The sequence below is a fragment of the Aspergillus mulundensis genome (genome assembly GCF_003369625.1).
Source record: "Aspergillus mulundensis strain DSM 5745 chromosome Unknown scaffold_0, whole genome shotgun sequence".
Classification (NCBI taxonomy): Eukaryota; Fungi; Ascomycota; class Eurotiomycetes; order Eurotiales; family Aspergillaceae; genus Aspergillus; species Aspergillus mulundensis.
The window spans coordinates 5,554,238-5,570,774 of NW_020797888.1; positions in this window are offsets into that span (position 1 = coordinate 5,554,238).

Below are 16,537 nucleotides of genomic sequence, written 5' to 3' on the forward strand. Positions count from 1 at the left end.
GGCTTGCTTGAAGATCAGGTTGTACCCTAAGGAGATGTACTGGTTAGATAATAACTTTGTCCTTAAGCAAGTCGGGAGTTAGGACTTTGCTATACTGCACTATTATTATAAGACTAGGTTAGACACTTGGAAAGAAGATGCAGACGGCGATAATAATAATAAAACCAAGGCTTGTTCATCCAGCTTCAAGACGAGCAGGACAGTCCGGGCGAGCGCGGATATGGGAGGAAAGCGGTCCATTCCAGGCGTGGATCTTGACGATTAGTGAGGTGAGGGGACCCCGCGCCGGGGGTTACAGATATTCTTCACTCAAGCGAGCGAGTTTTGGGACCAGGAGATCTTTGCGGGTGAGCAAGGTATAAAAATACAAAAGGTGCTGCCAAGATGGGACCTTGCAGGCATCCTAGCCCCTATTAACTTTGTTCAACCCATTTGCATTCTTTACTCCCAGTCTTGGCTTGACATAACTGAAAGACTGCCATGCCCCTACGAACATACCACTCCTCCACAAAAGGCCTCTCAAGCGTAAGAACCCTCCATTCCTAAAACCCAACGGCGAGACCCTAACACCTGGATAAAATACACGACTCCCAAACCTCTAAAAGCTGTCTTCGTAATCCACCACCACCAGACCACTTCTTCAGCAAACAGCATCTTCGTCCCCTACCTTTCCGACTGGTGTAGCGTACTAATAGTAGACAGGGTCGAACAAGTCGAAACACCCGCTATACTGGACGCATGGAACAAGACCCTCTCATTCATCTCCGCGCTCAATCCACAAAGCTAATACCCGGGCACATAGAAAGCAGATGGGAGCTCAACACGGCTGAAGACCTACTATAGCAGCCACAGCGACACCCGGACCTCTTGTCTAAGAAAATCACACACGCACCAAGCAAGGCCAGGGCAGGAACTGTTTGAGTTCTTCAAGACGCAGTTCCCGCAGTGTAAAGACGAAAGAGAACCTGGATTTTTTTCTGGACCATTTGAGTAATCATTATGGGCAGGGCGGGGAGGTGTAGGAGAGCCGGCATCATGATGTTGCGTCTACGGAGGAAGATTGAGGGGTTGGGTGGGTAGTTTAAGTAACGATGTTTAACTCAGCATCAGGTTCCGTTAGAGGTTGTTTGATGCTGATCTGGCTTTGTATATAGCTTAGGTACCTAGGGCAGCTGGGCCGAGTTAGGGCATCCATAGCGGGTCCCATGCCGGTTCCGGGGGGTCCCGGCCAACGGCAATTTGACTGTCATATAACGAAATTTCATTGGACAACAGTTAGGTAACAGTTATTTAATGCTAAGGCGTTAAGCAACTGTTAGTTACAAGCAACGTAGTTGCTGGTAGGCTGTTAATTTAACAGGGGAATGTTAGTTAAGAAGATTAATATTACTTCCGGGCGGATGTTGTTACTAAGCCTAGTATTATTTTAGTTTAATATTAGTTTTACATTACAAATAACACATCCTTTGTTAGATTGGTGTTGGATTGCGTTTGCAGCATTAAAATATTATTAGTTTTAGCCTAAGTATTAGTTTTATGTTATAAATAATACATCCTTTATTAAATTAGCGTTGGATTGCGTCTGCAGTGTTAAAGTAGTATTATATTTTTATTTTAGTCTTAGTTTTATGTCGCCGTTAAGACAGTCTTTATTAAATGGGTATTAAATTATATTTACAGCGTTAGAATAGTAATATACTCTAGGATAAGTAGTAAAGCGCTCGGGTAATAATTAATATTATAAAGGCTTATATCAAGTAATAAAAAAGTATTAGCTAAAATAATATTAAAGGGGATCTCGGGATAATCAGGCTATATTTATTATTTATTAAAAGTAAATAAGTAAAGTTAAGCTAAAGCCGGGTGCAGGTGTAAGGTATAAAACTTTAATTATAAATTATAGCTAGGAATAAGCACCTGCTTATAAAAGGTAAATAATAATAATAAATTTTCTAGGCTAAGCGCTTATAATAAAATTACTATGCTATAAAAATAAGGCAACGGGAAAGGTAGCCTAGTATAAAGTTTAATTTAAAGGGGTCCAATAAAAAACAGTTAGGCAAACATAAACCAGGCTGGGATTTAAAGTAAAAATATAATTTTATAAGTTTTTACTCTGGCTTAATATATTTATAAATATGGCATCGTGGTGCCTTTAACTTTAAGTTCTTCCTTTGTTTTGCGGGGCGGTTCAAGGGCTCATCTTCTGGCTCGCTGGGTTCTTCCGCGACATCTTCAACAACCGGCGTGGGCTTCGTGATATCAACCCACGGGCGTCGCTGGGTTCTTCCGCGATATCTTTAATTATCAGCTTGGGCTTTGTAATAACAACCCATGGGCGTTGCTTCAGTTCTTCCTAGCAGATATAGGCCGGGGCCGGGCTTCTCTTGCCCATTTTATCTCTTTCTACCCGGAAGGGTCGATGTTTTTTCCCAAGATTAGGATTAAATCAACAAGCTCTTAATTATTAGCTTGGGCTTTGTAATATTAACCCACGGGCGTTGCTTTAGTTCTTCCTAGCAAATATAGGCCGGGGCCAGGGCCAGGCTTCTCTTGCCTATTTTATCTTTTTTTACCTAAAAGGGTTAATATTTCTTCCCAAGATTAGGATTAAATTAACAAGCTTTTAATTATTAGCTTGGGCTTTGTAATATTAACCCACGGGTGTTACTTTAGTTCTTTCTAGTAAATATAGGCCGGGGCCGGGGCCAGGCTTTTCTTGCTTATTTTATTTTTTTTTACCCGGAAGGGTTAATATTTCTTCCCAAGATTGGGATTAAATTAACAAGCTCTTCCACTTTAAAATAAATAAACCGCGCCGGTTAATATTTCTTCCTAAAATTAGGATTAAATTTAAGTAGCTGCTGCCTTTATATTTCGTGCTTTTTTATAAGCTTTTTTTATTTAAACTGCTTAACCCATTTGGGCGGCAATAACAAGCTATTTTACTTTAAAATAAATAAACCGCGCTGGTCCAGGACCTTTATAGTAAATGTAATAAATTAAATCTAAGTAGCTACTGCCTTCATGTTTTATGCTTTCCCATGAGCTTTTTTTATTTAAACTACTTAACTTATTCGGGCGGTAATAACAAGCTCTTTTGCTGTAAAATAAATAAATCACGCTAGTCCAGGACCTTTATAATAAACATAATAAATTAAATTTAAGCAGCTACTGCCTCCATGTTTCGTGCTTTTTTATAAGTCTAGGATTTTTGCAGCGGACGCAACGTAATATTTTGGTTATATAGCTAATATCCTGGACTAGTATATTATTACTATCACCAGCACCCTTATTAAAGTCCGCCTTAAATAATAACTTCAAGGTCCTATTAAGAAGCTTCCTAAGATACATCTTATTAATCTCCTGCCCATCCTTCCAAATAGTTAGCATAAGCACCTTAAGAAACTTAAGCGGGCATAAGACACAAATTTTAATATGCTTAAGTTATAACAAAGGTAGGATATAACATCCAGGAAATCGCATATCTTATGGTACTTCTAGTACAGCAGAATCTAGCGCAAATAGCTAATAAGTATTATTATACAGCACTAGGCTATTCCAGGGACTGGGATTTAGGTCCAAGAAATAATTTTACATGGTTTTTAGAGATTACACCCCCACAAGCTATATTCTTATTAGCACGCGGGCGGTATTACTATTCCAGGGACTAGGATTTAGGTTTAAGGAATAATTTTACATGGTTTTTAAGAATTATGCCCCTATAAGCTGCATTCTTGTCAGCACGCGGGCGGTATTACTGTTCCAGGGACTAGGATTTGGGTTTAAGGAATAATTTTACATGGTTTTTGGGGATTGCGCCCCCACGAGCTTTATGCCAGAGAATGCACTGGCGTTTAAAACGCTCGCCCTGGACAGCCCAATGGTCCTGGTGGTCTGCACGAGACTGGCCAGGTCAACCTGATATCTCCACGCCGTTCGCGCACCCTTCATATCCTGCTGCATGTACTGTATTTAACTGCTAAGGGAATGCCTATTGTATACCACTGCTTGTTCTTAAAAGCCATTTCTTATATTAACTTGTGATTGCGCACCAAAGGGTAATCCACGTAGTTATGTTTTTAAAACTGCTTAGCAAAGCACATCCAAGACCTTAATAGTATAGTTATCTAGCTTATTAATTAAAAATAAGATCTTAGTCTTAATCTCCGCGGGCATGTAGAAAATAACAAATTATTTTTTGCCAAGGTCCCTTATTTGCATACATGCTATGCAAGAGTTAGTAAGCGCCTTGTAGTTTCTTTGTAATCTTACCTTGTATAAGTTTATCCTTGGTAATGCCAGCTCCTAAAAAGATATAATAACACTAGCGCTGGGGATCACCCGGCCGGGCGAGGCCAGTTAATCAAGAGAGGCCACAGGAGGAGACTACAGGTAAGGAACTTGAATTTTTGCTTAATAGCAAGTCTTAATTATTAAAGCAACACCACTAATACTGTTAAGGCAAGGATAAAGCTAAAAATAGGACTAAATTAAAAAACTTAAAAAATTAATAGTAGTACGCTAAGTTGCTGGACCGCTAGCAAAAAATCTTAAAGTGGTTTATATTATTATTATAACACTAATAGTTATTAAGGATAATTATTATTCCCTTAAAAAAAAAATAATTCTTTTAAAGTCCCTGGTAACTAAAAAATCCCGCGAAAACTTAAAAATATTTAAGTGCTGTTTAAACTGTATAGTAAAGCGTTAATATAAGTAAATATATATAAGTATTAAGGGCGGCTATACTTACTATTATAAAACACTATAATCCTTAAGTTTTAGCTAAAATATTACCGCTAGCCAAGGCGCTAAGTATAAAAAAAGATAAAAAAAAAAAGAAGAGAAAGAGAGAGAGAAAAAAAAAAAGAGGAAGAGGAAGAGAGGGAAATATAAGAAAGAGATAAAAAGAGAGGGAGAGAGTAAGAGAGTAAGAGATAAGAGATAAGAAAAAGAGAGGGAGAGAGGGAAAGAGGGAGAGAGGGAGAGAGGGAGAGAGAGAGAGACGAAAAGATAAAAAAGAGGGAGAGAGGGAAAAAGGGAGAGATGGAAAGACGAAAAGACGGAGAGATAAGAAAAATAAGAAAGAGGGAAAGACGGAGAGAGAGATGAGAAAGAGAGAAAAAGAGGGGGTAAGAGATGAGAGAGAGAGGGGGTGAGAGATAAAAAAGAGATAAGAGAGAGATGAAGAGAGATAAAAGAGAGATAAAAAAAAAAAAAGAGGGAGAGATAAGAAAAAGAAAGAGAAAGATAAAAATAGGGAGTTATTTAAATACTAGTAGTAACTAAATTATTATAAAAACTATTATAAATTTAAAAAATATTTATCCTGGATAAAGAACAAGATCCCGGCCTAATTCTAAAAGTGTGTTATATTAAAAGAATAAAGATTTTTTTTAGCTTAATTTAAGCCTAAAAAAAATTACATTAAAACATTTATAAATGTGGTAAAATTAATTACATTTTTTAACAGTCTAGCCATAATACTAGTAGTTTAGCCTTTAACTACAAGTGCCATGCCTTTAAAGTAAACTTAAATATATTTTTCTTACTGCTATTTTTATTATATTTCTTGTTTTTATGTTTAAATTAGGCGCATCTTTAAAAAATTCACGGTTTAACTTTATCCTGGGTTGTTTGCTGTTGCTTGTATAAAAAAATATAAAAGAAAATATTGGTCATATAAATAACGCACTACTTAAGAAAAACAAAGTATTAGTAATAAAACAAAGCTATTATTATAACTATAAACTTACTAGGTTAATTAGGAGTTGGCAAACATAACCATAGCCTAAAGTTATTATGCTGTGCTAAGGCCGGGGCCCGCGCATGGGTTCTAGTTTTATTTAAACTAACTTTCTAGAGCCACCTAACATTAAGCATGGGATCTATCCCAGGGGAAAGTAATAGCATTATGGTGTTAGAGTTATAATAAGTTCTAGTAGCCAGATAGGCTTAAGGTAGTTAGATCTAATATGTGGGCTAAAGAGTCCTCCTAAATTATATATAGTGTTAGCTAGAGATTCTAATATTGGAAAACCAACCGTAAGTAATCTTTATACCAGGTTTATAAATAAGGCCGCTAAGTAGCTTTAGAATAATTAAAAAGTACTAACTACTGCTGCCTCTGCCACCGCTGCCGCCGCCATTATTGCTTGGAGTGTACTTTATAGGCAATGTTAATTTTATTAATAACACGGAATAACAAGGCAAAAAGGGATTAAATAGCCCCTGTCCCGGCTTTATAACCTAATTTTGCAATATATTAGAATTGTATCCTTCTTTGCCTTCTGGTTAAATAATCATAAGTTGCGTAAATAAGTGCGGCACAAATAGGTATACCCCACCTAGTAAGCTGATGGTGCCCAGGTAAAGGACGGTTAGGTTGTGAGAGATCAGCCTTTGTTAGGGCATGCCCGGTAAATTTGCGGAGTAGCGTATATTAGACCAAAGGCTGTGGGGAATATCTAATAATCTATAATAAATAAAGTTAGTAACTGCATATTTTAATATATTCCTAAATCTTAAATATGCGCTTTTACCATATAATAAAAAGTAGGTTAGTACAGTTCGTGCAAATTCTTAGTGGTATTCTATTTATTTAAGTAAAAAGGCAGGAGGCACCGGGCGCCGCGGTGCTAAAACCGCGGGCGGTATTTATATTAGGCAGATAGTAAAAATATAGTAAGTTATTTTTGGCAGAATTACTGTACCTTGGCAGACTGTGACCTTAGAATAAAAAAAAAAAGGTTCTAGTAATAAAAATAAAAAAGGCTTTCTATAACCACCACTAAAATAGCCTAGAACTAGGATTAAACCAGTAGCCTGTAAGAAATAAAAGTTTCTTACATGCTTTATTACTAAGCTACCTAGGCAGTTATTGCATGTTATTTTTTAATATAAATTAATATACTATACAGTACTTTAATTTAACTTAATATTTATAAACCATGCCTAGTGGAGCTGGAGAGGCCCTTTACCAGGCAAATACTATATAAAAAAAGCTGTTAATTAAACTAATACTGGAGAATTAAATAAGGATTAAAATAGTATTTAAAAGCTGGAGCTAACTAGGGTTTTTATAAATAATTTAAGCTCCTAAAAATAAAAAGAAATCTAAATACTTTCACCAACACTTTATAATATTTAAAGAACTTTAGATGTTATTATTATACTAGCAAGTAATTTAGTGGTAGGCATTGCAATATTTTAATTAAAACTACCTAATGCGCCTAAGCGCTGTTAGATTAATTTAAGCGTTTTTTATTATTGCCTAACATTAATCTTTAGCGCGGCGCGTAGAGGTGCTGTACAAAGGTAGGCTAAGATTATCCAGAGGGAAGAAGCTTCGGTTTTGGCGCGGTGCGTAGAGGTGCTGTATAGAGGTAGGTAGGCATTCTTACTGCCCATGGCATTGCTGGTATCATAAATGGCTTTCTAATCCCTTGGGTTGGTGTTGAGTGACTTTCAAGAAGCACTAGGAAACGCTTGCCTTGGTATAATGAGTTCCAGCAGCTGGATAGATTTGCTGTCTAGATGGAAAGGTAATTTCATCCTTGCCTGGTGCAGAATACCAAGGGCTTCCCCGGCCTCGTCCTGGCGCGCTTGGTGGTGGAATTATGAAGTATAAGTGTAATAACTGCATGCAAGTATGCCTGGTATAGGGCACTTACCATACCTTTAGAGTTTAAAAGCAACTCTAGGTATAAGTTAAAAATATAATAAAAGTACTTAATACATAAAGCGCATGAAAGCTATATTAAAACTTTAGTATTTAAAATAATTACTAGTAAAAAATAGGTGACCTGCTAAACTTACTTATTACTTGTGGGCGTAGTTTCTTGTACCTTATGTAATAAACCTTGCAGTGTTTATATAACCTAGAATAGCTTATTATATAGGTTCTTGTTCTAACTTAATATTTACAATACTTTTATTTAATAAAAAGTACTGGCGCCACGGTGTTAGAGCTGCGATAAGTTCCAGCAGCTAAATAGTATAAGAATAAACTATGGTAAGAACCATAATATTAGCCAGAGATCATAACTCTAGGCAGCCGGGTGTGGATTGCTAGTAAAAGTAATATTTTTATACCTAAAATATAAATAGCTTTTTTTTTAAACCGCCATAAAGGCCCACTATGTTAGCAAACCCATAATAGCTAATTAGTAAGTAACTATCCAGCTGGTTATAGTCTAGCGGCTATATGCGGATTTTATCTTTTACTAATAGACCCCCTGCCTTATGACCGCGCAGTAAAAGCGCGCCTTTTTTACACGGCCGTGCCAAAGTTAATAAGATTATGGTTCTTGGGCATACATTTACCAAAAACAATACTTAACCCTTACATTAAGATTATAAACAAGGTAACTAAGTAAGTTTAATATATTTAGGAGCTGCTAACCGCCGCCGCAACTATTGCTGCTTATAGCCCAGGTAATCTTAATAAGGTGCCTGTGAACCATATGTTTGTTGCTAGTCATATTTTAATTAATCTTGTTAATAACGCGGAATGGCAAGGTAGAAAGAAATACTTACCACCCTGGGCTTAGTAAAGTGACAAGCAAATAGTTTATTTAGTTATAATTTTGCGGAGTTATGCGGGGAGACCGGAGTTGCAAAAGAAGACCGCGGGGAATATTTAGATATTTTAAAAAAAAATAAGTTAGTAACTACGTGATTTTAATATATTTAATAATGTTTAAGTGTGCCTTTATACCACAAAAAATTAATACGTACCTTGCGTTTCTTAGTATTTTATATATAAAAACAACTTCAAAGTCCCAATATCGGGCGGAAAGGCACTTTGCGCCGGACCCCGCCGGTTGGGCTGGTGGGCGGTAGTGTAGTTAAGTAATAAGTCATCCACGGCAGAATTAACATTGATGCCTTAGGCGGGGATAATTGCCCCGGCCTTGGCAAGCCAGGGCCTGGAGGGCTGACGGAGATACTACTTAAAGGTATGTAGGAATAAATAAATGTAGAAATACTGGCCTTGAAAGGGTCTTTATAGATACGCAGGTGAAGGACAGGAGCCAAGCGCCCCAGTTTACAGTTATTTTTAATTTTAATTGTTATTAGCAATATAAATGTCCGATTTACTACTATAAGTCTGGAGACCCCTAGCTATACATTACTTACAGTGACTAACATGCTTAATACTATAACTCCTTCTATTCTATGAGTTTAAAAAGAATAATTTACTATGAAGTATTTTTAGTATTATAATTTAAGCTATCTATAATCTATCTACAAGATAGGTTGTAATTAAAAAATTGTAAATAAATACTGTAAACTCTCCTAAAATAGCTTTAGCCACAACTTCTTTTTATTTACAATGCCTAGATATACTAATCACGCAAAAAGAACTAAATAAATATATTACTATACCATATCCTTATATATATAACATCTAATATTATTTACTAACAAAGGGAAGGGATAATCACAGTATACCCATAAAAATCTAATATATTTATTATATTGCGCATGCCCATGTTGTCTTTAATGCAATTAAGGTTAGCAGGAGAATAATAAGTATTAATCCAGTCTTAAATATGCTGGTTAAGATGCTTAAGTGCATAGAAAAGCAGGAATTGCTGGATACTCTATTATCTTGCGGATATTAGGGCAGGCGCATCCTGGCGGGGGACAGCAACAGGAATTAAATCATCCAGCTTGATGAATTCATAAAGAAATGTATAGTATGCTTTATAAGGTGTCTCCCAGACAGGCCAGGTGCTGGTTGCAGCCGGTAGCAACGGGACAGAATCAGGGATAACTGTAAAAATAACTACTAGTTAGCCATTATATATAGTCTTGCTGCTTTACTAGCTAGTTAGGCCAAGTTAACTTACTATCCAACTTTAATACTAGCTAAATACCCGTAATAAGCTAAAAAAAGGCTTCACAAGACAGGACTTATAAGGACTAGAAAAGAAAGATAGCTATTAAAAATAAAAGCTATACTAAATTTCGCACTGGAAGGTGTCCTTATATTATTAACTAACTTAGTTTTAAGTAGCTTAGCATTAATAAAAGCCTTGTTTCCTTTAATAGGCGTAAGATTAGGTGTTACTAGCAGCGGCGTCTTATTAATATAACTAACTAATTTAAAAAGTAAAAATGCAAATAAAAGTTAAGATATTTTAATACCTAAAATCTAGCTTAATAGCTGTAAGAAGTTCTTGCGCACAAAAATGTAAAAAATAAGATGGAAATTAAAAATATATTATGGGTGGTAAAAAGTTACATAACGGGAGTTAGTAAAAAAGCACTTTTCAAGATAGCTACATTTTTGTTAACTAGACACTTTTATTTATTTTTTAGAACATAGAAGTATTTTAAAGTAATTAGTAAGCAAAGCTTAAAGCTATATAAGTAAATAATAATTATATAAAAGCTATAAGTAAAACACAAGTTATCTAAATATAAATCCTAATAATGTTTCTTAATTTTTAGCAATATAGCCATATTAAATATATATAAGAAGTAATATTATAAGTTGCTACTGTTTTAAGATAAAGGCACCTAAAAGCAAATATTAATTATTCCAGGCAGTAATCCTAATATAACTATAAAGACTTATGGTGGACTTAAAAATAGCTTTTATATAAATTTAGGATTGGTTTGTAGCAGCTTTGCAATTAAACTAAATATTTAATATTTATACTTGCACATAATTAAAGGTAAAGGTGGCCGCTGGATATATTACCATGTAAAATAAAAAATTAGCAAGGCCGCCAGTGCCAACACTTTTAGTAAAGTAAAAAATAAATAAAGTAAACGCCAAGACCACATGAAAGCCAAACCATTAAAATTATTAATATAACACCATTATTGCAACCCTTGAAGAGCATTTAAAAAGCAGAAAGCAGGAAGCAAAATATAGAAGTCAAAAGATAGAAAGACCAACTTGCTAAACTTAGGTCTTGGATTCCTAAGAAGCAACCAAGGGACAGGTATTAAAAAAGAATAATTTATTTAAGAAAAGCTCTTCCTTGCGTTTAAAAGACTGTTTACTAAAAAAATAAGCCCTCTTTTTACTAAAATAGTCTCTGTTAATTATATTAAACTGCTCGTGCTAATAGGTCAAGTCCTATATATTACTAATCTTTTTTTAATACGCTGCGGCTTGGTCACGCTTTTATTAAAAGCAAAGAGCATTTTATTTATAAACATGGGCGGTATAGTTACTAAAAATAGCTTAAAGTAATTAGATAATACATAATAAAAGAACAGGAATAAATAATTATACTTTTAAAATATTACTTGCCTAAATTATTATAATTCTTAAATACTACAACCGGCTTGGCCTAGAAGAAGATAGAATAAAACTTCTTATTATTAAAGGTAAGCAAGAAGTACCTCTAAATATTAATATTAATAAAGGCAAAATTAAGCATATGCTTTTGCTTCGCGGCTGCCTTTGCCTTTTTTATTTTAACTAGAGCCTATAAAGAGAATAATAAATTAATAGCTAATTAGGATATATATAAAAATACATACCTTAAACTTTTTAAGCGTCTTATGCTTCCATAAGCAAAAATAATTTAAATACTTATCGTGTAATAACCAAAAATCGCCCAAAATCTTATTATTACTAAAATACCCAAACTTAGTTTTAATAAGGGCTCCAAGACCATCCTTTTAAAATATTAATAAATATTCCCAGCGGAATTATTTATTAAGTCTTAGGAGACAAGGGCTTATCTTATTTTTAAACTTAGTAACTTTATTAGCATAATTATTCTTATCTCTTGCACTTTCCGGGGGGGCATTAGGCTGCTTAAAAATAATATTAGGCTACTTAGGGGTAATAGCAGGCTGCTTAAAAGTGGTATTAAGCTGCTTAAAAGTAGCATTAAGTTACTTAGAAGTAATAGCGGGCTGCTCGGGAGTAGTATTAGGCTGCTTAGGGGTAATAATAGGTTACTTGGGGGGAGTTTAAGTCTTTACTAGGCTTAAAGGGGCAGGAGTTATAAAGTTATCTAATTATATAGTTAACAATAATCTGGTTTTAGGCCTATTAACCAAAGGTTTGTATGCAGCTAAAAAAGCCCAATAGTTTTTTCTTTTTTTTTATCTTACTAATAGCTAATATTAGCAAGAGTTTAAGTGGGGTACAGTAATTAAGACTAGGGCTAAAGCTAGAGGGCATAAATACATACTAGACCAAGAGTGGACTTTTAAACACCTGCACCGGGTTTAGCACCAAGGGCACCTTTTTTCTTAGCTACTTTACTTTTTTATAATTAACCAAGCACCATTTTAAAAAAAAAGCAAAAAAATTAATAAAAGTCTTTTAATTTATAAAAAGAAAAAAAATCACCCGCCAGTAGGGAGAGTGGTGTTAGTAAGGGTTATAAATTATTAAACTTTTAAAAAATAAAACAAGAATTATAGACAAGTCCAGACCTAGTCTAAAGCAGTTTAAGCTCCAGCTAATAAAAGGTCCCCGCTTAATTAAACCACTATTTATTCTGCCTACTATTATAAATACCATAACGCGGGCCTTAGCAATTTTAAAAATAGTTTTAAGGCCTTTTAAAATTTTTAACTAACGCGACCCTTATCTATTTACTTAGTCCGGTGCTTATCTAGACCTGTCCTTAATCTATCTAACCCTATCTTTAATATTATCTTTATTATTAATAAAAAAACACCAGGCTAATTACTGTCTAGTCATGTTTATAAGTATTTTCTATGCAAGAACCATGTGTTTAATTTCCTACATATTATAATATTTAAAGCGCTTTATACCTTTTTTTCTTGTTATTTACCCCAAGCTTAAATATAATATCAAGCCCTTGTGCTAATAAAATATAGTTACTATTTTAATTTTTACTACTTTTTACTGCAAGCCTATATTATGTCACACTTTAAAAGGCCGAATTTTTGGCTTTTTAAGATTTTTAGGTTAAATATATAACATTTCCCTAACCGCATAAATATAAATAGTAAGGCACATAGGATAACCCCCTTAATAAAAAAAGCCGTAGCTATAAATAACCTAAAACATATAGCTTAAGCACCAGCTAACGCGAATAAGCCCCAACCTTTTATTAAAACATAACATTTATATATAGTAGTATGTGGCACCTAACATCTAAAAATATAGGTAGTACTAATTCTTTAATTATTTTAAAATGCAATTAACCTTAAACATAAAATTAACAAAGCCATTTTAAGCTTTTTTTTTAATAATTATAATAATAAGCCTATACAAGCTAAACTAAAGCACAAGAACATACAGTTTTTTTTTAACCATGCGGAGTTTAAGCCGGAGCTTCCTAAAGCTTTTCTACCCCCCTCCCCTGCCCTTAATAAAACCACAAAAGACCTTATTAAGACTCTTAATACCTAACCTAAACCCCCCTTAATACTTCCCCCTCCGCGCTTCCTTATACCAACAAAAAAAAAGAATAAGTTTAAGATTATAATATAACCTAAAACCACTACACGCATAAACTTATTTTATTTTCTCCTAGCATTATTTTGCATGCAATTTAACATCTTATATATATAATATAAAGCACTCTTAAAGGTTTTGCGTGTTTTAACAAGCCTATAATTTATTAAGCTGCTCCTTAAATCATTAGCCACACTAAAGCAAAATACTAAATTATAAATTTATATTATTCCAGTGCAGCGTGTCCGTGTTCCTGTGGTAAATATATAAATACTAATATTATTAGCTACTAAACAAGAATTAGCCCGCATACATGCAGCATACATGTACTTTCTTAATCTTATTACACTATTAACATCCCTTATTAATAACTTAGCGTATGCAAAGAATTTTTACCAGGGACTAGCTTATTTTATTAATCAACCAAGTAAGATGTGGCATTCTTTAAGATAGATATTATTTATTCACACTACATCAAGCAAGTTTGCTTATTATAATAACTTATCCCCCATCTTTTCTTTTAATATTATTTATTACTAATGCAAAGACCAATCCTATTTTATTAAATATATAGCGCAAGTTCACTTTGTTAAACATAACTTTATTTTACAGGCTTATTTACCAGGAATAATTAAAATTATTACGCAGTAACTTTTTACCCGCAATTAAGCAAAACCCTTGCTGCTTAATCTTTGCGGAAAGTCTACTTTTAAAACTACTAAACTAATTCTGCACGAGGATTATAATATATATTTATTTAAAGTCCAGGTACTAGGTTAGGAGCCTAATATTTGCCTTAATTATAGCTTCCCTAATAGCAAATTTAATAATATAAAATACATTATTTATTATATTTTTAGCAAGAACAAGGATTCCCTGCGGCCGCTGCGCCTTTTATCCCTAATTAATAAAAAACTAAAGTTAAAAGCATATAGGCGTTAGTACCTTATTAATATAGTTTATAATTAAAAATATGTGTTAGTGCTGTTTTTTTTTTTTATTAATAAGTTTGGCTTATACCAAGTTATTTATAATAATATAATAGGTATTTACTTAATTCCTACTAGTCTGCCTAGTAACAAGCGCGTGCTGCTGGAAAATATTTATTTTATAACCCTTGGTCCCCATGGCAGCAACTATATTAATATTATAAAAGCCCTTTGGTATAGCCTTAAAGCACTAAATTAAGGCATTAAGGTGTAGGTTCACGGGAAAATAGTTACGCTAATAGTAGTTAGTTTTTTATTTTTTAGGGACTTCCCCTAATAAAATAAAAATACTAGTATTAAGGCTCCTACAGCAACCCAAGAATATTAGCAATGCCTGGTATTTAAGTATAAACGCGCTAAACTTAACTATAACATAGTTAACATAAAACACTATTACTATTAACTTTAAGAGTAGCAGGAGAAAAGTTAGTTACTACCTGTTTAGGTAAAAAAAAAAATATGCAAGGAATATAAACTTTTCTTGGACCTAACACCCCTATTTATAATTACTTTTACTATAAACCTTATTAATTATTTCCTAATTAATCCTGTTTATTTTAAACTAAAAAAAATGTTAAAGCTCGCCCACAAGCTCCTTATTAAACATATTTTATTTTTAATTAAGCTATCAAGATTCCTTACAGTACTTTAAACCTTCCCTTTTACACCTAGCTAGGCACGTTTATAATCTCCGGTTACTTACCTTAAAAGCTACGGTATTTAAAAGCATGCACGCCTGTTAATTATAATACCTATCCTACTTTAGTATTATTTAATAAAAAACTAAATTAAAACTCCCTTTCTTAAGGGTTTAAATAAGGCTCTGGACATTAACTACCCTTCTAAACAACTTAAAAATATTATTATAAATATTTATACTACCATAGCAAAGAATAATGCAACCATAATTTAGCACGTAATTAGCAAAAATAACTAAAAGCAACTACAAAAAATTATTATACAAGCAAAAAGTGGCCTGCAAAACCTTGCTAAAGCCGCTGCCATTACTATTAATAATACCAAACTAGCACAACACCAAGAAGATAGCTTATAACACTTAATATTATTTTAAGAGTGCTCACCGGCAGCTAGCATAATATTTATATTTTTATCCAAGCCTATTAAAACAAAGAAAGGCAACAGTATTAGGGATTTTTAAGTATAACTAAATATGCACATAGGGCTTTATCTTCCTGCTTAAGCTTAAAAAATAACAGTTTTTAATAACGGCTTAACCTTTACTAAAGAGAGCAAACATGCATAAGTTATTTATAATTACTATCTTTTTTTTAAAAACACCACCCTGGTCTTACTTTATCCTTATTTTAACTACCTAATGTTTTTTAATACCCAAATAGCAATTTTATATCTACCCAAACTATAAACTAGCTAAGCTACTATAACACCAGCCAAAAATCTTTACTTTTTAATAAGTACATAACTCGCGGACAAGGTTAAACGCTAATTTTATTTTTTCTAGCCTTTTTAAGTATTTTATATAATTCCAAAATCATCATAAAATTATAAAATCTCTACTTATTAATTAGTCTTTTCGGATTAGTTTAGGGATAGCAATTAATAAAAACCTTTTTAAATATAATATATCCCTAAATAAGCTATAAATTATGGCAAAGCACTACCCTATACTCTTCTAAAAGCTTCTTGCCATAAGTTAATTAAAGTTTAAAGCTAAAATCAACAAAAAAAAAAACAGTTAATATTATATATTATAAAGCTATTTCACTACGGGTCCTGCTAAAACAAAAAAATGCTAAGGCAATTTACAAAGTCACATTAAAGGTATAGCAGCTAAAAATTACCCATTAGTTCCAGGCTGGTATGCAAGATGCCTATTTAATGGATTATTTACAGCCGCATATAATTAAGCTTAAACAAAAGCCAATCCAATGGTATACCAAGATTAGCTTTAATACCAGGTATGTTTATAACTCCTTAACTTCTTTTTTATCCAGACCTTCACCCACTTAACCCTAATTTATCTGCCTTTATTATTTCTACACGTCACTACTTAATTAGCAAGCTTGGGTTTTAACTTATGCTACTACTCCTAAATTATTTAATAGGCTAACTGGCTTTAAAAGGGTTAAAAAAACGCGTTACCCTTTATAAGGGT